This window comes from Lissotriton vulgaris, unplaced genomic scaffold, assembly GCF_964263255.1.
Source record: "Lissotriton vulgaris unplaced genomic scaffold, aLisVul1.2 SCAFFOLD_1672, whole genome shotgun sequence".
NCBI classification, from domain to species: Eukaryota; Metazoa; Chordata; class Amphibia; order Caudata; family Salamandridae; genus Lissotriton; species Lissotriton vulgaris.
Window position 1 is genome coordinate 312,995 of NW_028252384.1, and position 25,747 is coordinate 338,741.

Below are 25,747 nucleotides of genomic sequence, written 5' to 3' on the forward strand. Positions count from 1 at the left end.
CTTGCAATGCCAGTTTCAATAAGAGACTACCCAAAAGGAGTGATTCGCACTCTTATATGTGTCGTGCCCATCAAGGATTGCTTCCGCAGCGTCCCCTGCTGTAAGAAATGTGCATGACTATTGGCACTAGCCCCTTACCTATTCTAACACAAACGCCGCAAATCTAGTGTGAGATATCACCAGGCTACAGATAACGGCAATAAGCACTTTCTTCATAAAGTAGTTGACAAGTAACATTAGTATTCTATGTATGAATAGTCAAAGCAATGACTTAAGGTAACTCTTCTATATTAAACCTCCTTCCCTCCTCTGCAAAATATCAGGAGTAATCTCACTATAACAGCAGTGCAATATAAGTAGGAGGTTAAAGTGTTGTTGACAACGTAAGCAAGTACTTCTGTCCATGTAACATTTGGTGTTAACAGCAAGCATTGCATGCACAGATCAGCATTGTCATAAATACTTGCCGATTGTTGTAATGGTTAATTTCTCTCTTCTTTCTTTACATCAATCCTCTCTCTTCTGTTCAGTCTGCATGGCTGGAGAATGCTGTATGATGTCATAGAATGTTGGTGTGTCGACTGGTGGAAAGAGTGTCACTTGAGGATGAGAGGCTGAGCAGAGGGAGACTGCTCCTTGTGGGGCTATACTTCTATCTTATTTACCATCTTATTCTTCATCTTCTCCATCTACAATTGAAACTTAATAAAGGAACTATTTGGAACTTACCACCTGGTCTACAACTTGGATTTTTTTTACCTAGAACACCTATCTGTATACATAACAGGCAAGAACACTCTGTGTGCAAATCTCCTTTCTTGTATAGTAAAAATTTTACTTTCCTTTGCAGACAATGTTGTAAAAAGGAAATCATTGCTGTGTCTCGACTATGGCCCTGGCACATATGCCGAACAACCAACACATTTTTTAACTGGATAATTAAAAAGATAGAGGTTGTAAATAGAATTCAAAAGGTAATTTCATATACTATTTGATAAACCTACCTCTCGTTAGAAATAAAACGCATATATATAATGACAACCCTCTTTTGTTCATCATGTTTGCTAGAGTGACTTTTGCAGCTACAACAATTATTGACATAAGACAGTTTGTTGGCTGATAGGAAACGGAAGAGCAAGCACAACTAAATAGGAGGACAGGTTAGCCAAAGGACAATATGGTGCCCTAACGGTAAATTGATACACGAAATAATGAGTATCTCTATCCGAGACGGTCAAAACATAGATGCAATAATCGTACTTTGCCTTTGACAAAATTGTTGTTACAGTGACCACAGCTGCCGAAAAAACTATTGACACGAGACAGCCGCCTGCCATAATAGAACCCAAAGAATTATTGCACATTTGATGAGCCAGAGTTATAATAAAAAGGAAAACAAGCAGGATTTCGACCAAAAGAGTTAGTTAAATACCTATAAATGACTCGTGGGCTTTAAGGTCAAAGAAACACTAGTTCTGTTTAAGGCTATAAGGAAATAAGGTTTTCACAAAAGAGGCAGACTTTACAACAATCTGTTTTGCACCAAAAACTGCACTAGGTACTAGGACTCTTTCGTAACTCTTTTTCTAAACTTGCTAAATCACTTTCATACATCCCCCTTTTCACAGCTTGTTAAAGTGCATGAACAATTGTGTAGTAGCATTAATTGAGTTTCCTCTGGGGGAACATCCTTTACAACGCGGATGTTACACCGCAGTTCCCTTACGACGCAACTTTTACAACGCAAGTTGTAACAACGAATTGCGCTGGGGGGCGCTCCAGGATAGTAAATAGTTTAATTTACTATCCAACTCCTTCCCTACTATCCACGGGGACTGGAGTTGGAATAGTAAATTAAATTGTTCACTATCCAGCCCCCAACAAAGCAAGTCGTGATAACGACTTGCGTTGTAAAACATGCATCGTAAAGTACTGCGATGTAAAACATCGCATTGTAACGACATACATCCTTCCTCTAGAGATAGAAAAATTTATATAGAGAACATTTTCCTCTGTTTAGGGCAACACAAATGATTTGCATCCCTCTTTTTGGATTTTAGATCCCCTACCCTACCTTCGCTATTTTTAAAATACAAGAGAATAAGCGTTCCTGAAGAAGGTGGATAGAAAAGGTTTACCACCGAAACGTACGTTGGCCTGGTTTTTTCAGTGGGTTGCAAAACCGTAGGTAACTAAGACAATTTATTTGCCACGAGTTTAGATTTGAAAGCCATCTTGCAGCTGAAAACTGATGAATGTTTGTGATGTGTGTATGCGAGTGGTTGGTATGTTTTGATTGAATGTGAGGTTGGTATGATTGTGAATTTGGTGTGGGGATATTTCTGAAGCACTTTGTAATTTTGTATATATTCATTGTGTCATTTTTCTTGACTTGTTGGTTGATTAGAGGTAATATAATGCCTTTGTAAATTCTTAATTGTTTAAAAAAACAAATTATGATGGTTTGATTATTGAAATGCTTTTGTAAGAAAAAAGACATAAAAGAAACAAAATATTACATTTCTACTATGAGAAAATAAAAGTTTACACTATTTATGAAATTAACTTTTTTTCTTGTATTCTTGAGGGATAGCCCTATAGAGCCAAGAGTGGCCAGAGTGAATCAGTGAGTAGTCGAGTGGGAGGTTCATACTATTACAGATATAGCGAGCATTTACCCAGAAGGATATCAAGGCGCTGAATAACAACTCGATGGTGCTCGTTTTATCAACCTCATTGGGATGAAAGGCTGAGTGGACCCCCCGCCCCCCCGGATTTGGACCTGTGATCATGAGGTCAAACACAGGCCCCTACAGTGGACGCATTAGTCCACTAAGCCACCTGGCACGGTAGACCAGAGGAACATAGAATGTGAACAGTAATGGACAATTCAATCTAGAGGCTAACATCTACGTAGTGAAACACTAAACGATGAGAAGAACTTTTAGCCTTGCATAGTTCCACAGTGACCACTGGCATACACTTTTACTTGTACAAAATGCTTTTAAGGTCGTGCAGTGCTTATCTTACCATTTTCAAGAGTCCATGGAAGGTGCCAGAGTCTTGCAAATGACTGTTACAAGTAAATAGTTTTACACGAAAGCAGGTATTTTGGTTACTGCCCGAACAGACCAGAATGCCCTGCTGAAGTAGGAACATTGTGACAAAGGGGTCATTGAGCAATAGTAGACCGAGTACTGGGCAGTGGAGGTGAAGCCTCCTCAATAGGTCAGGCCAACAAGCCATGTCAAAGTCAAACCAGGGCGCAGCTCAGTTCTGGGGAATAATAAAACATGCTGTTGGTATGATCTGCTGCCAATATACACACCGCACCTTATACGAGCCTGTTGTTGTGCCATGGGCCCCATTTCTCACACACAAACATTCTGATAGATTTGTACTGAAAAGGAATTCCAGTATGTACTCTAGAATCCCGTTACTGTGTACACCCATAATATTAAGCCAATCAGAAAGCAGTTGAAGTGCTGTCTGTTTTAACTGTGTACACCCATGATGGTATACAACTGTTACAACGAAGTTTTTACAACGCACTACCATTACAACGCATTGCGCTGGGGGGCGCTCTAGGATAGGGAATAAGTATAATTTTATATCCAACACCTTCCCTAGTGTCCACGGGGACTGGAGTTGGAATATAAAATTATACTTACCACTATCCAGCACCTCTAAGCGCTATGCGTTGTAACGGTATTCGTTGTAAATACCGCGTTGTAATGGTATGCGTGGTAAAAGTATGCGTTGTAACGTCATACATCCCCCATGATTGTAAGCCAATCAGAAAGCAGATGAAGTGCTGTCTGTTTTATGTTTGGGTGCCATCCACCAACACCAGTCATATGAACAGTTATTTCCATCATTTTTGCTTATAAATTCACTAAAGAAGCGTAGTTCTCTCTTACCTCCCCAATGGCATCTGAATACTTAACACAAACTGAGGTGGTGTCACACGAGTAAATAAATCTAAGTTGTCCTAATAGCTTAGAAGTTATCCAAAGTCCATTCATCTAGGGACAAAAAAACACCTCTTTGAGGTCCACATTTTAGGGTGTCCACAGCTATGGTAACATGAACCACATTTGCCCCCTTTGGCAAAATATGATTAGCTGAAAAGCAAGAGTGGGTATAGTGTCACACACAGTATTAGGCCACTTGCAAGCTATGGTTAAGGTATATCAAAAGGACATGATATGAATGCCTGCAATCTGGACTATTGGTTGAGCCACCCTGGAGGTGTAGAAAGACTATGATAGTAATTGGTTGAATACAAAAGATAATATATTGATGAGTTATATGTAAAGTGTTCAGCGGCCTGCAACAAAAGGCATTCATGCATCTATGAATTTATTTATTCATTGGGGAATGTTATAATGCACTGTCCGCCTTTCATGTATTTTTCCCACTGCTTAACAGAAGGAAATGCAGCTTGGGAGGGGAGGTTGGAGATCAGTTGGGTGGCTTAAGAGAACCATGTCTGAATTATAGTGATTGCTACCCATGTTGCTAGCTGGATTTATTAAGGGCAGTTTGAATAGTTCACTTTTCAGAAGATTCCTGAATTGCCTGTGTTTGGTTCAGATCTCAGATGCGAGCTGAACTTGTTCAGAGTCTAGGTTCTTGCACACCCAATGATCTTCCACCATATTTCAGATGGGTGGACCTTGAACACAGGGCTCCAGTTGAGGAATAATGAGGTACCAACTGCTGCAGGTATACCGAGCCTTGCATTTCTAAGCATTGCAGATAATGAACAAGACCTTACATTTGATAGATTAAATTTAATCCTAGCATCTACTGGGAACCAGTGAGTCCTGTAAAGGCGGTTTTGATATGGCCTTGCTTAAAGGGTTTAGGGCACTTTCTGGCTTGTTGGTTCTTAATTCTTTGAACCTAGGAAAAGGTTCCCTGGGAAGGGAAGAGAAGATGATGCAGTAGTTAGGGTGAAACAGGACGAGGGCTCTACTCAGCTCAACTCTGGTGGGAGTGGAGATGCACCTCTGCCCAGTGAGTGGTACAGAGACATGAGAACACTTTGGCCAGCATTTCTAGCATCAGCAAAAGAATCTGTTGCTCTCTACTGAACAACGACAACTATCCTCATAACGTGTCTAGAGATACACAGTACTGCCTACACCAACCAGGGTGAAAAATTAAAGACTGTTACCGAAGTAGGTGCTATCATGCACTGTGCAGGAAGCACGGGCAAATTGAGTGCTGGGATGTGAGGCAGTGTGCGCCCAACCTCCTTTTGGTGTGGAGAATAGGGAGTATGGTTTGAAGACCAGACTGCTGCATGATTGTATTCTTGGCCAATGCATTGACTTGGGGAGTGATGCAGCGGGTCTAACCTAAAACCCTTTCTCTGTGTCACTAATCCAGGAAATTCTTAACATTTATTCATCGGTGGGGCCCATAACACCGCAAAAACACACATTCACACAGTTCCTGAATCAGTGATAAATAGATGAGCTTCAAGACATGGGGACACCTAATTAACCCATACATTAATCATATACATTACATACATTTATTTTAATAGTTATCAGTTCCAAATCATCAAGGTACTCCACTATTTGGTTGATGGACCAACTAGTAGGAATCAGTTGATGGCAATTAAGTCCAGCTCAATCACAATTTAAAACCTTTAACATTTATTTGTCATAGCCACAGACTCGAGTTTATATTTCCACAAGACTTTATCTTAATTCAATTTAAAGAGAAAATTAGTTTGCATAAGTTTTATTAGTCATATACATTTCAAGCATTAATTCAAATATGTTTGAACAAAGAAAATAGAAAAATAGAAAGTACTCATTACCCCTTGGCCATAGGGCGATGATAGAAATGGTTCACCAGACCACGAACCGCAGATCACAGGATATATTCCCAAGATGACTGTCCCTCTAACCTCCTGGAACGTATCCCTCCCTGCAACAATCTCGTTCCTTTTCCCCATCAGAGTTTAAAGTCCAACATTTTCAAAGTCTCTTGTATCATAGAAAATTCATCCCAACAGACAGCATGTCATGCTGAGCAAAGGTGGGAAAAATAAAAGCGCTCTCCACATCATATGCACAGACTCTTATACCCTTTCACCAACTTTCTACACCCAAAATCTGAAACATTTAGGGGCTATTTCATTTCTGATTGGTCCATTGGAGGGGTGGGGATGATCACCTCATTGTCCTCCTAGCTTAAACCAGTTCGTAAAGTGCTTACTCATCCTAAGGGTTCTCATGAATTCATAAAATGTTCACATTTGTATTTGGTCAATACTTGCAGGGCACTTATCCTTTAGTCTTTTGACAAAATATGTGGCCAAATATCTTTATAAGGCACTAATAATCTGGTCCAGCAAGAAGAAGTATTGGTTAGTTCAGGTCACGGAGAGTACTCCCGCCATTATCTTCAACGCAAAAAGTAGGTCACCTACTTTTTGCGCTGAAGATGATGGCGGGAGTACTCTCTGTTACCTGAACTGAACATACTTCTTCTTGCTGGACCAGAATATTTCTGTCAAAAGGCTGAAGGATACGTGCCCTATACGGGAGAAATATATATATTTTTAGACTCATGTTGTATAGGACCACACACAGGCCATACCTGGAATGTGGTGATTGTATCTACTAAGATTTGTTCTTGCCCTGATGAAGTCATCGGGTGATTTTTCCCCAAGACGAAACACGTGTCGGCTGCTTGGCTACATTTGGTGATGTCAACTATACCAACTCATCATCAAGAATCCTTGTATCACATTTCTGCATCTGTGATAAGAACAAAAAGAAATCAGAAAATATAGAAGATATCACTTGAAACTTTCAAAATTGGATGTGTAATTGCTCTAATCATTTGATATGACTGATTCTAACTGTTATTTGCCTTTTGCTCGGGATCAGTAATTTGTTTATTGCTTATCCGCTGTGCTTGTCACAGAGGATTGTTCGGGACGTGGGTGGCTGTTGCCTTTTGTTCCCTGGAGCAACTTTTCATGATATTTGACCATACTACCACTTAAATATTGGTTTGACCCAAGTATAACCTAGCCACGCTTCATAGCTTTTTCATTCTAATAACTCATGTTAGGTGTTACCTAGCAAAAAGCAACACTAAAAGCCCATTTACTTACCATTTGCATTCTATGCCACAATAAAATCTACTACGAACACAGAAATACATGCAATTTACTCTTTTATTTCGACTCAATCACAATCTGTTACTTCACGTTACTTTTTATTAATAAATTAGATTTTTGCAAAATAGTAGTTAGTTTCCCACGTGATGTAAATAAATAATTTACTCTTAATTTCTATGCAGGTAAGTACTTAATCAATAATAACTCAATCGGAAGTGAAAGAAAACAGAGTCCGTGGTGTTAGAGTTCTAAGGGGTTTTATTCCTCAAAAAGGAATGGTCATGACCAAGATATCATGTTCTGACCACCACACAGGGTGTCAGAAGGGATAGAGCGCGCTGCATTTTATTAACAGTACATAGCTTATATACTTATTTCATACCATAAGTTACAATGCAAGAGGCGTAACAGCTGAGAGAAGACAAGATAACAGAATGCACGTGGTACATGTGCGTAGTCAAGAGGCGTGAACTAGAGGTGTGTGCTAGATACGTCACAGATGGGTGTCACGAATGGGTGGCACCAAGCAGAAATGTTGCAATGTCAGCAGAAATCGGAAGCTTGAATGCGCGCGCAGCTGCATGACGTGTAACTGGAGGGGTGCAGGGGACTTGACATTTACACTGACGGAAAGAGACAGAAGTCTGGCATGTCAGATCAACTTGTGCTTCTATCATATCTGATATCTGGTGTTTAGGAACTAAGCTATCTGGGCAGAAAGGTCTCTAGAGCAGAAGCCATTCTATACTAACAGTGAGTGCGTGTATAAGCGCCTGGGTGTCTGCATGAGATGCGTGGGGCATGGGGCCTTCCATGGAAGCATGGCAACGGAGGCTATGAATTACTTGAATTAGTTGCGTGGAGACAGGTCGGCCCTTTAGCCCTGCAGCTGAGGAAGGATGTTTACTGTAGCTAGCAGGCAGGAATGTATTCTCGGGGAGGAAAACAGATAACTCGAAGGTTATAGTCAATCTTGGCAGGCAGCAGGCTGAGCCGAGCACGGAGGGCCGCGCTAGAAGTAAGTCAGAGTTCACGGGTACGGGGGCAGCTGGGCAGAGGCCCTCGCAGTCATGAGCCAGAAAAGAGGCTCGGTGGCAGAGATTCAGGGCCTACTTTCAGCCAGGGCTGGAAAACGTAGGAGTACACTACAAAAAGACGTTGGCATAGCATACTTAGAAACGGACCATTCAACCCATTCATGGTGGGTCTGAAAGAGGACATGTTAACGGTGGACGCAAATGTATTTGCGTCTTCATAGCTGGCACAGGAGGGAAGTTACATGCACTTTAACCTCGTACATGGAGTTGGTGGGGTACGCGCTAGGGAACATGACTTGACCATAAAATTTATATTACCTCATTCCCTCCTTGTTCCCTACGGACCCTTCATGATATATCAATCCTCATGAATCGATCAGTCTGTTCTTGTAACATTATATGTTCATCTTTCTTTCTTTGACTATTTGAAAGACAACTGGAATGCTCAATGCAGGATGTGGCACACAGTCCACAAATCGCTGGCCCACACTGTAGGCACAGGCAGCAACTGAATACTATAACAAGGCCAATGCCTAGGAATGATAAGATCTTCCATCCCCAAGCGGTTAACGTTGTCCAAAACCAACCAGACCAAGTCCAGGTGCCTGGATTCTGATGTATCTGATTTGCAATTTTATGCAGACGGGTAATAGCTTGATATACAGATGGTGCGTTTTGTGGAATGAAAACACAGCAACTTGACCCGATGACCTTACAGGCTCCACCTCTATCTGCCAAGATGACGTCAATAACAAGGCGATTTTGAAGGACAACAACCCGCATAGCAGATTGCTCCTCTGTTAAGTTACCTAAGGCGGAGGCAGTTTCATGTACTACGGCTTCAAGTGTTCTAGTTAATCTGCGTATTAATTTACTGTTCTGGACGGGTCCTAGAAAGAAGAAGAATCCTTTATTGAAATCAGTGTATTGTTCCCATGCTGTTTCTGTGTAGTCGACAAGTGGAATATCTCTTTTGGGTCTATTCTGTACTAGATTCGTGTTTCTATGGTAATCAGGGGGAGCTAGGAAAACAGGTGGCAGAAGGAATGCAATATAACAGGTACCATCCCAATCTGGAGGCAAACGTATGTATGCGGTATGACCACAAACAAAATAGGAGTGACTGATAGCTTTAAAGGACGACTTACCATGATCACTGAATTTGACCACAGTAGTGCATTTACTATGACCTACGTGTACTGAACCTTTCTTGCTAACACATAGTTCACCTGTGACTGGTAATACTAACATATGGGGCGGAACTGAAGCAGTCTCTGACTCAACCGTAAGGATCATAAGGCTAATTGTGTAATTACCTAATCCATATACTTCATTTTCTAGATCAGTTCCTATTCGAGTGGGAAGTCCCTCTTTATCAGGGTAACAGACGTTGAGTAGGACCAAGTTCAAGTTTCCCCAAACCCAGCCCCCATCGAAAACAGCAATATCAGGATCTAAGGAATTAATTATTTTAAACCATGCTCCACAGGAGCCATTGTGAGTGAACGGGTACGGAAAGAGGGGCAGAGCTCCCTTGTAATTCTGGTAGGGAGGGAGTCGGCCACATATCCAGCAGTCTGTAGCATTATTTGTCTGATGGGAATGGTGTAACATACTAATGAATGTATTGTTGCGCAGCGCAAGTCTGTAAGAGAGTTCGTGTGCAGGAAGTTCACTAAAAGTGTGTTCAGCAGAGACATTGTAAGCAGATTGTTCACGCCTGAAAATAGGCCAATAGATAGGCAACAGAATACTGGCAATAATAATTAGAACACTTAGGAAAAACATTATTAACAACGTCACTATACAGTGACTGCGCAGTGATTTGCGGTAAGTAATTCGTTTAGCTTCTCTCTCTCTCTCTCTATCTCGATCTAGGGGATACATGTCAGAAAACTATTTAACCGATTCACCTAGGGGAGGACTTAAACAATTAAACTGTCTGACTTGCTAGATCGGAGTTTCATTCGATATAGTTCTTGGGGAGTCTTTTCTCGTTTGGATACGGTAACGTCTTTTTCCTCAACACAGTCTTTGGTGAGGGTGGACGAGTCAGAGTCCTGGATTAGTCCGTTCTTTAGTTCATTGCAAAGTTTGATGTGACTCGTATGGACCCACCCCTTTCTCCCCTCTATCTTCACGGCGGTCCTGGTGGTAAGGAGGACGGTCTTCGGTGCCTTCCAGCGGGGCTCCAACGGACTTTTCCGGTCGAAATTCCGGACGAGTACCAGGTCCCCAGGACGGACCTCATGCGCCTTTACATCGGTGTTGTCAGGGAAGGCTGCGGCAACCTGTGAACGACATGATTGGAGTGCAGACATCAAGGAGGCAAGGTAATCTGTCAACATATTGCAATCAACATCGGTTATTTTCTTTGGAATGGGCGTCCCCCACATATTCGGTGGTCTACCAAAGACCACTTCGTACGGGGATAGCCCTGATCTTGAATGGGCGACCATTCTCATGTAGAATAGTGCCACGGGCAGGGCGACTATCCAGTCGACCCCTTTTTCCTGACAGATCTTGGCAAGGCGGATTTTTAGTGTCTGATTATGCCTTTCTACAAGGCCTGCTGCTTCGGGGTGTCGGACACAGTGGAACCTCCACTGATATCCTAGCAAGAGGGAAACCTGTCTCATCAACTCGGACGAGAATGGCTGTCCGTTATCTGAATACACGACACGGGGCAAACCGTACCGTGGGAAGAATTCACGAACCAACTGTCTGGCAGTGGTCGGAGCGGTGTAATCTGGAACTGGGTATGCTTCGGTCCAACGGGACAGAGCACAAACAATTACAAGGACATACTTAAATCCCCTACAACTGTTCATCTGGATATAATCCATCTGGAGGACTTCAAAAGGGTGGTCGGGAGGATGAAATCCACCTTGCTCTACAGGGACGCTTTTACCTGGATTGAACTGACAACAGATCATGCAAGTACGCACTTTCTGTTTTGCTGCTGCTCGTAAGTGTTTGTTGTACCAGAAATTTTGCAGACTGTCTAACATCGCTTTCTCTCCTAGATGGGCTGGGCTATGTGCTGTATTTATCATGACCTGAACCATTGAGTCGGGGAGAAACCATATAGATTTTTCCTTTGTTATCCAACCTTGATCTGTCTGAATCCCTCCTAGTTCAGTCCATTTCTTTATTTCATCTGGAGTAGCATGTGTCTGGATATCAATTACGTCTAGGGCGGGATCTCTAACTGCCATACACTTTGTCGGTACTATTGTCTTTGTCACATCAGTAATCTGGGTGTGAGTCAATGCTGTATGTTTTGCTGTTTGGTCTGCCAGGTCGTTACCCTGGGAAACGGAATCTGTAACTTTAGTATGTGCTTTACACTTCATGACTGATATGCCCGAGGGCAAATGTATTGCTTCTAACAGTGCTTGAATGAGGGGACCGTGTTGAATTTTGGCCCCATGAGAAGTCAGGAAACCTCGTTCCTGCCAGAGGACTCCGAAGTCGTGTACGACTCCGAAGGCATAACGTGAATCAGTGTATATGTTAACATTTCTGTTTTTGGCTAGAATACAAGCTCGGGTCAGAGCGGTGAGCTCTGCTGCTTGAGCAGACAGTGTGTCAATACGATGTGTTTCTTTAACTTCAGTGTCAGTGGTCACGGCATACGCGGCCACTAATTCTCCTGTACTTGTTCTCATGCATGAACCGTCCACATAAAGTGTCAGGTCTGGATTTGTCAATGGAACATCTGTTAAATCTCGTCTAGGCTTTGTTACTGCATTAATGATTTCTATACAATCATGTGGGGCTGGATCTGTCATAACTGTAGGTAACAGTGTTGCTGGGTTCAGGATACTGCAGCGTCTGATTTCTATGTGTGGCTGGAATAGTGTTAATTCATAACCTGTCAATCGTGCTATAGTTAAGTGTTGAGTCTGGGTTCTGTTTAACAAAACCTCTACAGAGTGTGGTACTTGAACTGTCAACTGATGACCTAAAACAATTGAATCACTTTGTCTTATTGCTAACGCTGTTGCTGCTACGGACTTTAAGCACGCAGGGAGTGCCTGAGCTACTGAATCCAATGTACTAGAGAAATAAGCGCAAGGCTTATGTGAACCTGCTTGATCTTGGGTGAGGACAGACAACGCTGTACCATCACGTTCTGTAACAAAAAGTGTAAACGGTTTGCTGTAACATGGTGTTGCTAAAACTGCTGCTTGGCATAATGCTTTCTTTAATTCTTCAAAAACCTGTGTGTGTTCCTGAGTCCAAGGGAGGGCAGTCGAAGTCGCTGCCTCCTGTGTCGTTAGCTGGATGAGTGGCTTGGCTAGAAATGCATACTGAGGAATCCATTGTCTGCAGTACGAGGTGAGGCCTATAAAGGCCCGCACTTCCTTTTGTGTCTGGGGTTGCGGCATATTTATGATTAATTGAATGCGATCGGGAGTGAGCTGTCTCCCCACTTTGGACAGCAAGTGACCCAAGTACACAACTTGCTGAACACAGAATTGTAGCTTCGAAGGAGACACCTTGTGTCCCTTGTCGGCCAGAAAATGTAAAACTGTCAGTGATGCTTGTTCACATTCGGGCTCACTTCGTGCGGTGATCAGCAGATCATCGACGTATTGCAGTAAGGCGGTGTTAACTGGCATTGTGATACAATCTAATTGTCTTTTCAGTGCTTGACTATAGATGCTGGGGCTTTCTGTGAATCCTTGAGGTGCGCGTGAAAATTTGAAGCTGCGTCCATTTAAACTGAATCCGAAGAGATATTGGCTCTCTGGATCAATAGGCACGCTGAAGAAGGCGTTCTTGAGATCAATTACAGTAAAGAACGTTGCTTCTGAATCAATGGCAGTCAATAGGGCGGAGATATCGGGGACCACAGGATACTGTGGAATAATGCATTTATTTAATTCTCGAAGATCAATCACCAGCCGATATACTGGCGGTGCATTGGGATCAGTACGTTTAAGAATCGGAATGATGGGTGAATTACAGATGTTGGAGTCGGTCTCGACGACCACTCCTTGGGCAATGAGCTCTTCAATTATTTTCAGTAAAGCCACTACAGCATCGGGTGGTAACTTGTATTGTCTGATTCTGGGTAAAACTACACCTACTTTGAGAGTGACACGGTATGGTGTAATGTGCATACAACCTACATCAGTTGGGCCTTTTGCCCACAGGTAATCTGGTACATTTTTCAATCTGACATCAAATTCACGCAAAACATAATGACCCTTGAAATCCCGCAGAAAGAGTCTAACTCCCTCCGGGGAACAGCATATTATAGCTCCTAGAGCCTTCAATGTTTTAATTCCTAACAGATTTTCTGGACATGATTTAGTAAGTAACAAGTCTGTAACACGTGATAACGGACCCACAGCCAGGGGAACTGGTTGCGATACCTCATTTACAATAGGCTGTCCTGAAAAACCAAGGGAAACATTCTGTGAGCCTGAGAGGGGTGCCCCTGGAACTTCATCGTGGCTGATTGTAGTGCGACTTGCCCCTGTGTCAATTAAAAACTTTCTGTCTTTTCCCAATACTTGACTGTGTACATAAGGACCTTCTTGATCTACAGGAATCTCAATAAGAGGCAAGCCACCTTCCCTCTCTAGGCTGTTTCATGTATATCGGGAATATTCGGGATATGCAGATTGGGCATACTGATACATCTGTTGTGAAACTTGCTGAGTCGCGGCAATGGGCTGTGGCTGTGGTACTGCTACTGTCTGTGCTGGAGGTGAAGAAGCATGCATAGACTGCGTATTCTGTGTATTCTGTGAATGTTGATGCTCGTTATGGTCCTGTCTAGGCGGATGCGGTCTTTCCTTAGTTTTACCTGTCGCTATGTTATGTTTCAGAACTGAACATTCATGTACGTAGTGGCCTGGCTGCTTGCAGTAATTACATGTCCCTTTAACGGTAGCTGTAGTGTGACTTGTCGGGGTCGTACCTTTTCTGTGACCATCAGCTGGGACTGTTTGAGCTACTAACATTTTCATCTTTGTATCTTTCATACGTTTCTGTTCCTGATCTTGTTCTTCTCTAATTCTGTTCTGATGGTATTGTAACATTTGTAACATTTGTGATGGCGTGTTTGCTTGCCATGTACTCTCGACCTTGTATACACGATTTTTAACTAACGGTAGGGAATTCTCGACTAGCTTTGATACAAAAAGATGCGGGTACGATTCGCTACTTGGCTTGAGACCACTATTAATGATAAAGCATTTCTCGAATCTTGAGTAGAAGTCACTAGTATCTTCATCATGTTTCTGTTTACAGGACGAGATCGCGTCCCAATCTTCCTTTCTAGTTGCCAGTAATCTGGGCAGAACCTGTACTATCAAACCTGGTAGTGCTTTAGTTTTGTCCCCAAGGCCTAACCCTGGGATTCGTTTCTTTTCTTCGTCCTCTATTTCTGCCCACGCAATCTTTGTGTTTCCCACCTCCCATTCCTTTTCCTTCAGTTTCTCGAATATGCCCGTGGGCAATAATACTTTCAACATTTTCATGATATCATCATACGTGTAATCTCCCATCAGTAACATGTCTTTGAGCTCTCTATGAAAACCTGCAGGGTCTTTATCATGGCACGGGACTAGTTTCTTCATTTCTAATAGTTCTAATTTAGTCAGGGGCGTGTGTACATACACGCGTTTCAAGACTTTATCCTCACCCATAACTGGGTGTACTTCTCGTAATGGGTTCTGACTCTCAATGCCACTACCGCATTGCATGTGGTACATTTTCCTTTCTGGAGGCGGGGCGGGAACATATTCAGAACTTACAAAAGTATTATATCTGTGTCGCTGTTCTAGAATTATTTGTATTAATTTGGTGCTTAAACCTCTCCATCTATCCATGAGTAGTGCTTCTAGTGTTTCATGTAAGGGACCTGGATCAGAATAGTGCTTTCTGTATTTGATGAGAAGGTGCTGAATCATGTATACACCTGCTAGTTTTTGCTCGTCTGGGGAGAGATTCAGAAATGTCTGGGCTACGGTGTCATCATCATATATGTCTGCATTCTCGGCCCAAGATACAGCTGATCGGGCTAGTTCTTGTTCATCCATAGAATTGAGTACATGGTACCCAACTCGATCTCGGAGCCTTTTATCAGTTTCCTGGAACTGATGCTCGGCAGAATTCGGATTTGTCAAGGCGGAGAAGAAAACTCTCTTGCTTTCTGGACGGATACCTTTCCTAAGGTAATTTCCCTTACCTACATATGCTATGGTACCTACAGTTCTTTCTGGTTCTTCAGATTCTCCTTCCTCCTCGGAGGAAGCTTTGTCTTTCTCTTTTTCGTGTATCTCTATTACTGTTTTTCTTATTTTCTTATACATACTGGCTATGCAATTCTGCTTATCATGTTTACCTTCCGATATATTTTGACCCCACCTGTGGAGTGCATCTAGTTCACTCTGATCTGTCTCAGGCCTATCTTGCTCTCTTATTAGACAGTTTATGAAAAAACGTAATATATATGCTTGAGTGTCAACTTTCTGATGCTCCAAGGCATCTTTAATACTTTCGGGATCTTTTCCAGTCTGTATGAACCGGTAGATTCTGTCTAGGTGCTCTTTCATACCGGAAAACATTAACAGAAAATCAGTAGCGGCACGTAACCGCAATGATGCCATTATCATTCTATCCTCTTTTCCGGGTACTGGATCATATCTGCAAATTGTAAGTTGTCCTTTGAATGCACCAAGACGGGGTGATTTGTACGTGGTGGGATTCCGCATGTCCCCTAGGGATAACCTGCGCGCGAAGGGCGGGGTCTGAAGACCCGCGGTCGCACCTCCTGAAGCGGAAGCTTGAGCATCATCTCTGTGTGCAATCTGTATTTGAGTCTGTCTTTTAGTAAGATCTGATAGAAGTGGTTTCGGTAGGTCTGTTTTGAGTGGAGGAAGTGGCGGAGCTGGCGGAACGGGAGAAGTCTGTTGTGGTACCAGCGGAACGGAACCAGGGGGTGGAGTGCCACCCCCGTCCCTGTCAGTAGGCAGGGCACGAACAGGCAGATTGGTGTAAGCTGGTGCTACATCCTCTAGATATGAATTTAGGAATATGTCTTTAGTAGTCTTGTGCATTACTTTAGTTGGAACTAATGGTGACGGTAAATTTTTCGGTATTTCTGAATTGGCCTCAGGTGTACCCTCGGCCAAAAGATACATGCTGTTTACTTGGCTATTTCGGATGCGATCTATTTGTTCTGATTTTACTCGGATTCCTTCAGTGACTAGTTCGTTTTCTCGGGCTTTTTCTGATTCTTTAAGTCTGTCTTCTCTACGAAGTGCTCTTTCAGCACGTTTATGTGATTCCTTACGCCAAAATTCTATGGCGTCTTTCTGAGATTGTCTGGCTTTCTTTTTCCGTAATGCCTCTTCTACCTTTATGATGCACTCGGCATCCCATGTTCCGTTAACTGGCCATCGGTATCTTTCCTCTAGGTGCTTGGTATACTCGGTCCATAATTCTAGATACAGGATGGCATCTATGCCATGCTTATTATACATAAAATTGCCTGGAGTGTCCCTAGGGGGGATAGGGATTTCTTCCTCTAACATCCCTTTCCTAGTTCCTATCTGCTTTAACTTGTTGAAAAACGGCATTGTGCCTACTTGATACTGAAATGCTCGATCCTTGATTCTCAATTCTGAATTTAACTAGTTATACAAGAAAACACAATAATGCACAAAAAACGGTCACATTCATACCACGACATTAATTTCATAAAAAGACATCTTAAGACTCAGATGACTACCCCCTATAACGGATGTACTGCTCAACAGTACAGATACACTGTGGTAACAGTGCAAAATTCAGAAATTCGGAATACTAGATATACTGCTAAACAGTACAGATACACTGCCTAAAAACAGTGCAGACCGGACTTGTGTACCCAAACCCGTCTAGATACGTCCCAGCAATGGTACTCACCGGGAAGCACGGAAACAGAAGGCCTCGGAAAACTCGACTGGACTCGACTCGGAACTTCGGAAAACTTCGGAAAACTTCGGAAAACTTCGGAACTTCGGAAAACTTCGGAAACCTGGTGGGCCTCTTGACACCTCGGACCTTGCTTCTTTCGGCTGGGCTCTGGTCGGGATCCTCCGCACTCCTCACCGCCTCGTCTGGGCACTGATCGCAGTCTTCGTCACCTCCGTGGGTCAGAGGGAGATGCAGGAAATCCTGCCGATACGCGTATGTTCCGGCTAACTGACGGCAGGGGACACAGGTTGCAACGCACCAACCGGCGCGTGAGGTGGGGGAGGGGTCCCTATTCGGGCGCCAAAATGATGTAAATAAATAATTTACTCTTAATTTCTATGCAGGTAAGTACTTAATCAATAATAACTCAATCGGAAGTGAAAGAAAACAGAGTCCGTGGTGTTAGAGTTCTAAGGGGTTTTATTCCTCAAAAAGGAATGGTCATGACCAAGATATCATGTTCTGACCACCACACAGGGTGTCAGAAGGGATAGAGCGCGCTGCATTTTATTAACAGTACATAGCTTATATACTTATTTCATACCATAAGTTACAATGCAAGAGGCGTAACAGCTGAGAGAAGACAAGATAACAGAATGCACGTGGTACATGTGCGTAGTCAAGAGGCGTGAACTAGAGGTGTGTGCTAGATACGTCACAGATGGGTGTCACGAATGGGTGGCACCAAGCAGAAATGTTGCAATGTCAGCAGAAATCGGAAGCTTGAATGCGCGCGCAGCTGCATGACGTGTAACTGGAGGGGTGCAGGGGACTTGACATTTACACTGACGGAAAGAGACAGAAGTCTGGCATGTCAGATCAACTTGTGCTTCTATCATATCTGATATCTGGTGTTTAGGAACTAAGCTATCTGGGCAGAAAGGTCTCTAGAGCAGAAGCCATTCTATACTAACAGTGAGTGCGTGTATAAGAGCCTGGGTGTCTGCATGAGATGCGTGGGGCATGGGGCCTTCCATGGAAGCATGGCAACGGAGGCTATGAATTACTTGAATTAGTTGCGTGGAGACAGGTCGGCCCTTTAGCCCTGCAGCTGAGGAAGGATGTTTACTGTAGCTAGCAGGCAGGAATGTATTCTCGGGGAGGAAAACAGATAACTCGAAGGTTATAGTCAATCTTGGCAGGCAGCAGGCTGAGCCGAGCACGGAGGGCCGCGCTAGAAGTAAGTCAGAGTTCACGGGTACGGGGGCAGCTGGGCAGAGGCCCTCGCAGTCATGAGCCAGAAAAGAGGCTCGGTGGCAGAGATTCAGGGCCTACTTTCAGCCAGGGCTGGAAAACGTAGGAGTACACTACAAAAAGACGTTGGCATAGCATACTTAGAAACGGACCATTCAACCCATTCATGGTGGGTCTGAAAGAGGACATGTTAACGGTGGACGCAAATGTATTTGCGTCTTCATAGCTGGCACAGGAGGGAAGTTACATGCACTTTAACCTCGTACATGGAGTTGGTGGGGTACGCGCTAGGGAACATGACTTGACCATAAAATTTATATTACCTCACACGTGTAGTGTATAAATATATGGTGCATTTTGTTGATTATTTTGCATGCTTCACACAGAATCATTAAGGTTATGAGGTTGTTAACTTTGAAGGGGGTACAAAAACCTTTGTATTTCCCCTGCTCCATCAGGAGCAACATGAAGAGAGCTACCAAGACTTGAGGATCAATTGAAGGGTAGTGGGTCAAGTTCTGTGTCCAAATACTAGATTTTCTGTCTTGACATAATTTCAGCACCAGAAACTCTCCTTCTACCAGAGAAACACATGGTCCAGGTAAGATTTAATGTTAATTGAAGACTGAGCCTTTTTAGAAGTGGAAGTAGATTGGTCAGTTTAAATCTGGTACTGTCCAAGACGTTATGCGAAGGTACTTTTGAAAAGAAGACATGACAGGGGTGGTACTTTAGGTAGGCTTTAGTATACCAGGTGTTTGGATAATTGAAACAAACTATTCCTGACCTTTGATTGTATTGTATTGTAGTGTATTGTATTGTATTGTATGTTGCTCTTATATAGCGCAAGCTGCCACCCTACGGGTATCCTGGCGCTTTAGAAAATCTAATCAGATGGAAACGGCAGATAGCAGGGCTGGGTAAGGAACACCGGAGTCTCAGATTTTAGTAGATAGTCAGGTCTTTAGGCAATTTAGGATATGCCTGGTTTGTTTTTGGGGTGTATGTTATACAGCCAGCTTTTAAAATGTAGACTAAATCAAGGACCAGTTGAAATTGTCAAGGTAATAATGTAGTATCATTCATAATTACCTATGCCAATTCCAATAATGTTAAATGTTGAATATTAAAAGTAGTTTTATTACATGCATTCTTTAATTTATCAATCTGTTCCCTAATAACCCCTTGGTATTTCTTCACATTTCCCATCCCTGTACCCTAAAAACCTTGTACTACTCATTAATACTAGCCTTCCCGCAACCCTAAAAAAATACTGTCCCCTGTTGTTCTTGACCAAGTGGCACCACTGAAACTTAAACAAGCTAGAACAATCCAAATCCAACTCAGATCTTCACAACGAGAAGAGACAACTCAGACTGTCAGAAAGGTTATAGAGACCAAACCCCTCTACAGTGCACCTCTCACTCCTAAGAACTGCATGGCTTTCCTATAAGAAACACATCTTTAGAGAAAATGCCACTTTCTTTCTCAACCAATTTGACCGCGCTAAGAACAGACCCAGGGAGCTCTTCAACATTATTAAACGTCAAACTACCCTTTCCTCCCCATACGAAACAAAAGCCACCAATAAACGCTGTGAAGAAATTGCCAACTTCTTCACTGATAAAGTTGCAAAAATTGATCAATCCCTCATCCAAGTCACAAATCTGATATCACTACCAACCTCCCCTCTGCCTCACTCCTCTCCAAGACAGCCCACCCCTCTAGATCTAACAATGACCGTATGGCCTTTATAAAAACTAATTTCAACTTTGATCTCCTTCAACTGAAAAACAAAGCTAATTGTTCCGAATTTAAACCCATGTCAGAGGTGAAGTCTTCAATATAATTGCAAACTTAAAGCTCACATCCCACACTACGGATCCTCTCCCATCCACAATAGTACAAAACCTCAACCATATCATTGCCCCATTCTGGACTAAAATCCTCAGCACATTGCTCTCCTCAGGCAGTGTTGTTGATTCCCTCCAACTAGGCCAAATCACACCCATACTCAAAAACCAGGTGCTGACCCCAATGACCTCAATAACCTCAGACCTATCACAAACCTCTCCTTTCTAGACAAAACATTGGCGAAGTGCATCTTACAACAACTTAAGTAACATATAGAAGAATTCAACCTCCATGACACCTCGCAGTCTATGTTCAGGAAAGGCTGTAGCACTGAAACTACCATGCTCAATATCTCGGATGACATTCGCAGATCCATAGATAAAGGTGATGCATGCCTGCTAATCCTACTTGACTTAACTGCAGCTTTCAATACCGTAAATCACCCAGCATTACTTGAGACACTCAAGAACCGCACTGGTATCAATGGCACAGTCCTAAATTATTCACATCTTACCTACAACATCGTGCTCAACAAATAAAAATCAACAACTGTCTCTCAAAACCTACACTAGTTACTCATAGTGTATTCTAAGGCTCAACTCTATCCCCATCCATTTTCAATCTCTTCATGGAACCCCTTAGTGTTATCTTGAATCTAGCAGGGGTCAAATATCACCTATACGCCAATGACACCCAACTCTATTACAAAATTAAATTACCCAGTGACATCCTCTATCTGAATGCCATTCTAATCAAGATACAAACTTGGCTTAATATCAACCAACAAACTGGAACTACTACTTTTCTCCCCGAAAAACAACCCTCTACCAATCCAAATCTGGCTCAAGAATTTGGGCGCCCTAAATTGTTCTCTAACACTGTCCAACTCCGTTAAGTCCTTGGGCATCACCCTGGACAAAAACATGCCACTGAAGGACCACATCAAGAACTCAGCCAAATGAGCACTCTACACACAAACACCTAAAGAAAATCCAACCTTTCATTCCCCCTGAAGTTTTTAAGACAGTAGTGCAATCAGTAGTCCTCTCAAAACTGGATTATTGTAACGCCATCATCACAGGAACTCAGAAAATTTACCTTGCCCCCTTAAGATCAGTTTTCAACATGGCAGCCCGGCTACTAACGGGTATTAAATGGTTTGAGCACATCACACCAGCCCTCAAGAGCCTTGATTGGCTCCTAATCGAAGAAAGATGTTTCTTCAAGACTGTTTGCCTCACCCACAAAGCCCTTCACACACATAACCCCAACGATCTGGATAACAAACTTTTGAAAGTTGGAAGAGCCAGATCTCTAAGGAGCTCCAACTCACTTCTTCTCATACCTCCCAAACTGAAAAAGAAATCCTCCCAGACACGCTCATTTTATGAAAATGCTCCCAGGATCTGAAACTCATCCCCTAGAGACCTGCGCTACAACCCCTCAATTTCCTGCTTCAAATGGGACCTTAAGCACCTACTGCTCAACAAATACTTTAACACGCACCCTAACTGAGCTATGTTCCCAAAGCTTACACATATTCTGACTTGACCAGATGCAGCAGTAAATTTGTTGTTTCAGCTGTCTACTATGTCTAGTACTCTATTAGCTCATGCTGTTCCTATATCTGCATATTGTAACTATCTTTGCAGCCTAACAATTTTCTTTGCTGGTATTTATACATGTCCTTTATTCAAATGATCTTGCATTATATGTAAAGCGCTCTAATACCTTCAGGTCTAGCTAGCGCTATATAAAACCTATATCTTCAAAGCTCCCAAATACTTCTTAATGCTACCAATACCTGAACCCTTTCAACTCCTTACTACCCCTTAATGCTACCCTTCCCTGAACCCTAAAAACCCTTGCTACCCCTTTGCACACCATTCCTAGAAATCGAAGACACTTTACTACTCCTTTAGTGTACCCTTCCCTGAACCCTAAAACCCTGAACTGTAGAAGCCCCTTACTTCCCATTAATGCTACTTTTCCCTGACCCTTAAAAACCCCTTACTATCCTGTAGCACTGCCTTACCAGACCATAAAATTCTTCTACTTCTCCTTATTGCTACCCTTCCTTGCGCCTTAAAATCCTTCCTACCCTTTTATGCTACCCTACCCTAAAAACCCCTTCCTACACTTTTAACCTACACCTCCCTAAAACCTAAAAACCTTTGTTGCTTAATGCTACCCTTCCCTAAAACTAAAAACCCCTACTTCCCTTATTACTACCTTTCCCCAACCCTTTCTACCCTTTTATGCTACCCTTCCCTAAACTCTAAAACCTCCGATCCACCCCTTAATGCTACCCTTCTGTGAAACCAAAACTACCCTTTCCTGAATGCTAATATCCCCTTACTATTCCCCTATCACACCTTGTTGTTTATGTTCTCTCAACTTCGGCAGGATGATCCCCTTATGCTTCTAGTACACTTACCTTTCAGCTGTAAGGCACAACATTTTTCTATTTTCTTTGTAGCCACAGCTTTTTTATTGTATTTTTTTAGTATGCAACCTTTTTGACACAACTTTTTTGCAGTACACTTTTTTCCCACTATATTTTTAACTGCAATCCAGTCCAGCAGATTTGTATAGCCAATCACCTTTCCTTGGGTTTAAAAGTGCAGATGGAGTATAGCACTGAAATTGAAATATGCATCTAAACAGCCACTTTTAGTATGTTGATGATAAATTTGTATAGGATGGCAATTTTGTCCTAGCGCAACTCAAGACCATCTTGGCAATGTTGTTGAAATATGGAAAGGTAGCTTTTTAGGGCATCTGGATTAACAAATTGAAAGCTTTGCCTCTAGGAAACGTTTAGAGAAGTAAGCCACTTTGGGTGTCAAGGTGGCTTAGTGTTAAACTCTCCTTTGTCTTTAACAGAGGATGTTGTCCACTTCTGACTGTGACTTATACCATTTCCATTACAGGCTGTCAATTCTCAACTCAGCACATTCCCCACTGAACCACTTTTTGGAGGTTGTGAGACCCAACTTGGATTTCTGGCTTTGACAGAAGCTCCAACTTCAAGGACAAAAATATGTTGAGGGTGTAGAATGGTTGGTTCTGGAAGCACACCATGTTCCTTCAAGCATCTCTGTGCTTATGTTTCTGAGATATTTGGTTAGGAGGGAGGAAGAGTATGATTTCTTGAATGGTGGAAGGGTTGAAGGCTAAGGTTGTGAGATTAGGGTCAAAGTAGAGGTCTAAACATACCCAAGTTTATCTTCCTAGACTAGAGTCAGTGTTTAGGTTGTGAACGAGGGCTACCTTGTGTCCAGCCGTGTGTACTGGGTCATAAACTACTTGCTTGAAGTTGAGGGCCTGCATCTTGTTGAGAGGGGCAGGTAGCAGGCTTGATGTCTGGACTATTTACCCACAGATCAAAGTCTCTACTGATCAGAATGTTGTTGGGTTTGATCTGTAGATAGAGAGCAAGTTCAAGGAAGTCACCCAGGAAGGTTGACTTACATTTGGGAGGAATGTAGACCTATGCTAAAAAGAAAGAGCTGTTGGGATTCATGGTACATCATGATGGTGTGTACTAAAAGTATGGGAATGCAGTGTTGAGAAATACATTGCAGGACAAATCTGTTAGGTAGGTTAATGCTACAGTTCCCCTTGCTTAAGTGTTTTGGGCAGGAAGAAGGAGATCGTCAAAGGTGGTGGTTGTGTTCTTTCCAAACACGGTCTCAGGCCAACAATGTGAAAGTTGAACTCCGACGGTAGATTGAGGATGTAAAGTGTGCAATTGGTCTGCATCTCCTTATGAGGTGCAAAGATGTATGTAGAAAAATATTATCCCTTTCGTCTTTGATGGCACTGTTTGGCAGCATCCTGAAGCACAAATCGTTCTCCTAGGATCACTGAAAGAAAGAGAACAAACTGGCCTAGGTCAACTCAACGAATTAGAACCATGAAAAGGCCACTATTTCTTAAATTAGCAGTCAACTATGGCCAGAACCAGACATTATAGATCTTTAAACATGGAGGAAATTGTATATCTCCACGACTAAAGGACACCTTGTTTCCTCTCCTTGTTTCCATTTACCACATTAGTGCATTATGGGACTTTGTGTAATACAACTAAACCAGCACATCTGAAAGTAATGATTTGAAAAAATACAGACCAGGACTGGAAACAGGTGATTTTAAGGGATTGTTTATCCAGTATTTGGGTGTCTTTCATAGATTCACATGCCTGAATCATTCCCCGTCGTCGAGACTGGAGCCTCCGGTATATAAAAAAGTAATGTCCTGAGACATACATAAAGAGATTAGGTCTAAGGGTCTCACCTTAGTAACCTATCTAGGTCCTTATGCAGGAAGGACCAAACAGAGTAGGCTCCAGGGTCCCACCTTGGTAGCCTATCTGAGTCCTTTTGTAAAAAAGGACCAAAGTAAAAGAAACAACCAATCAGCTACCACCTCCCTCTAGAACCTTCCTGTGAGGAGCCTCAGTCTCTCAGATTTTCTACCGCACGTTGTGCTAGGGAGTCTCCACCTGAGTTCTCCTCAGGAATATTGGATTTTCTTCTAACTTCACAGTTTTTTCGACTTTCTTGCTATGGCTGATGTCAAGAAGAGAGCACTTTTCCATCCCTGTGCCTCCTGTGGAAAACTGAGGCTTCACGTGGACGACGAACATGAGGAATGCCTTTATTGCCTCTATCCTCACCACCAGTCCCTAGACTGCAGGATTTGCCGTAAGTTCTCCGTCAAGACCCAGAAAGACCGGGAAGGGAGACTTCTAATTTGGCTAAACAGGCTTAAGGACAAACTGGAAGGCGACCTCATTTCCGAAGGTGAGAGCATGTCTGGCGCCTCACAGTTTTCCCTGAAGAGGCCTAGGGCTTCCTCGCCTGGCCACTCAGCAACCCCTCCTAAGAAGTCCAAAAGGTCTTCAGAGGGCAAGCCTACCGTGTCTAGCAAGGACCTTCCTGTCCCCAGGAAGCAACCACTGCTTACGGTGACGACGGCGCAATCGGCGACCACCTCATCGCTAAAGACCGTCTCTACATCGACAACGACGGTATCGACGACGATGGCATCGTCGGCGTCCTCCTCATTGACGACTCTAACTCACTCGTCGTCAACAGGAAGACCGCTTTCATCCTCCGCTCCGTCGACGACACGACCGTCGACGAGGATGTCGACGACGGCACCGTCGACGAGGACGTCGACGACGGCACCGTCGACGAGGACGTCGACGACGACACCATCGACGAAAGTCACACCGTCGACGAGGCCGTCGACGAAGGGCACTCCGTCGACGAAGGGCGCTCCGTCGATGACGGCGCCGACGACGAAGCAGTCGACAGCGGAAAAGTTACCTAAGGCACCGTCGACGAGAGCGTCGTCGACGGACGCACCGTCGACGAAGACCATATCGACGGCTGCTGGTACCTGGAAAGAATCCGAGCTCCTATCACATGCGATGGACGCTCAGACATCCCATGTCTCCATCAGAATCACCAAAATACCGATTACTCCGGAGATGACATCGCCTAGTAAGGTCCAACAGCTG